Source organism: Scyliorhinus canicula, chromosome 8, assembly GCF_902713615.1.
Source record: "Scyliorhinus canicula chromosome 8, sScyCan1.1, whole genome shotgun sequence".
Taxonomy (NCBI): Eukaryota; Metazoa; Chordata; class Chondrichthyes; order Carcharhiniformes; family Scyliorhinidae; genus Scyliorhinus; species Scyliorhinus canicula.
Genome location: NC_052153.1, coordinates 13767967 through 13770269, shown reverse-complemented (window position 1 = coordinate 13770269; position 2303 = coordinate 13767967). Strand labels below are relative to the sequence as shown.

The window sequence follows — 2303 nt, the reverse complement described above, 5'->3', positions numbered from 1 at the left end:
CATGGGTGAAGTCACACACATCCCATTAGTTAGGAATTGAAGCATTGTGAATAATTGAAATTTAAAAATTAGCACATCGACGGTCTCCACTTTCCCATGGAGGGTGGAGGTGGGTTACTTTGTTAGATCAGACCGAGCAGCCTCCCCCACAGGCCTTCCAGCCTCAACCAGAAGTAGTGACAGCCCATGAGATCACTGGAATCTGGCATGCTCACAAGACAGCGGTAACACTCCAGTTAGCCCAAAACTCGCACCCACCCTTAAACTGTGGCCCGAACGATTGCGATCCCCATTCCACACTCAGGCATGAGCCGGGGAGTCAGTGTTCTACCCTCAAGGAGTCAGACTTAAAACAGAATCCGAGGAGCACCGCAGCTTTCCTCACCATGAATCATCATCACCCTCCTGCCTCAAGACCCAATAGCACTGCCAACCCAGCACCACCAACCTGGTGCAATGTCAAATTAAACTGATAAGAACAGATACACTTGATCTTAGCCAAAAGGCTGATAAGAGATAGACCCTAGATAGGGGGGGGTAGGGTAGTTAGGATTCAGGGAAAGAACAGATCAGGCAAGCTGGTTTTGAGGGTAAGGGGGTGTTAGCAGCTACTAGACACAAAATACTGCAAACGTGCAAGTCTAAAGGCTATGAAGGCTTCCCCGGTCCTTCAGCCCCGAGAGACCCTGATCACCGGCTGTCCTGCTCAACAGCACTGACTAGAGCTCTCTCCCAAAATTCATCATAAATCTGTGAGGTAGGTGAGGAAACGAAAGGTCAACATCACCTGCCCCAGGAACCTCCAGCACCACCCCGCTTCCCCAACGGACCCTGAAGGCTGACCATCCATCACCATTTCTGCCATCCAGTGCAGTCTTGACTAGCTGCTACCCATAACGCCTTGCTCACATGGTCACGGACGGACACTGCCCCATGATACATCAAACCTTTCAGGCCACCTGATCCCTCCATTCACATCGGTGATGGTGTCCCTTACTTGCTGCTAAGAATGGACCCAAATATGAAATCATGTGGTCGATGGTGCACCAGCCCACCTCTCACTCTGCCTGGCCTGCGCCCCTCGGGCCCTGCCTATGACTAACACTTCACAAGTACTTGGAAGTTGAGGCAGCGGAGATATATCAAGGGTGATAGGCTTTTAAAAGGAGGAGACACAGGAATGCATGAGGGCACAACTGCTTTCAGGAGGGGGAGGATGGAAGCGCTGTGGATGCTCCTTGAATATGGCGCCACATTATCCCAGTCAAGTAACCACACTCCGTACAGCAGGACAGCCAGAGTTTGAACCTTTGTCTGCAGGAAGGAATGAGGGTGCACAATAACCACACACCCAGCCATTACCTTGACTGCCCAGCCTAGTCTCCATGAGCGACATGCAGCCAGTCCCACAGGATGGAAAGCTTCACACTTCCCTGTCTATATCAGGAGTTCATATCCCTCAAGCTGGTGGCAGCAGTATCAAGGTGGATGACCACGGCACTGCGGCACCATGGCAGCACCACTGCACAGTGGCACCCTAGTGCAGTGGCACTCCTGCAGAGATTTCCCGAGACTCCGATGAGGGGGGGTCCTTACTGGGGGACCCTCGAGGCTTCTTGCCTGATCGGTGGCAAATGTTTGTGGGTGGAGATGTAACAATTGTCCAGGCATCAGCCTCTTTACTAAGAGGTTGAAGTGATACCACTGCCAAAAGATTTATATTAGATGAAGACATCCGGCATTTTGAGAAGCTTCACAAGAGTTTTAAAAAAGCCCTAAAAAAGTGGTAATCTAGGTTTTCAGTGCTGAAAAAAAGGCTACGCAGGCAAACAAAAGTCAATATTAAAAGAAAATATGACATGAGAAAGCACATTTGCTTCCTAGGAAGGTTCAGAAACTTGTAAAGCAAAATTGGCAAGACATTGCACTTTGAAACAGCACCTCCTCAAAAGAGATAGATCTTCAGAGTCAATGGACCATGAAGAGCTATAAAAATAAAGCTAATCCCTCTGAAATAGCCTAGTCCTGTTCATCAAGAGGTGGTGTTTAAAAGGGACTGTGCCATTGAATGTAAGCAATGCAGTTCAAAGCTTTTATGCTTCTCAGCAAGTCCTGGGCCAAGTTAAAATTTAATGTGAACAAAACACATCATAGAATCCCTGCAGTGCAGAAAGACACCATTTTGCCCATTGAATCTGCACCAACTGTCTGAAAAAGCACCCAATGAAAGTCCACACCCTCACCCTATACGTGTCATCCCACCTAACTTTCTGGACATGAAGGAGCAATTTAGCATGGTCAAT

General features: G+C 48.6%; 1 pseudogene; it reads right to left on the bottom strand.

Annotated features, from left to right (window-relative positions):
• Nucleotides 1-317: 317 nt before the first annotated feature.
• LOC119970820 lies at nucleotides 318-518 on the bottom strand (annotated as a pseudogene).
• Between the last annotated feature and the right edge of the window lie 1785 nt (nucleotides 519-2303).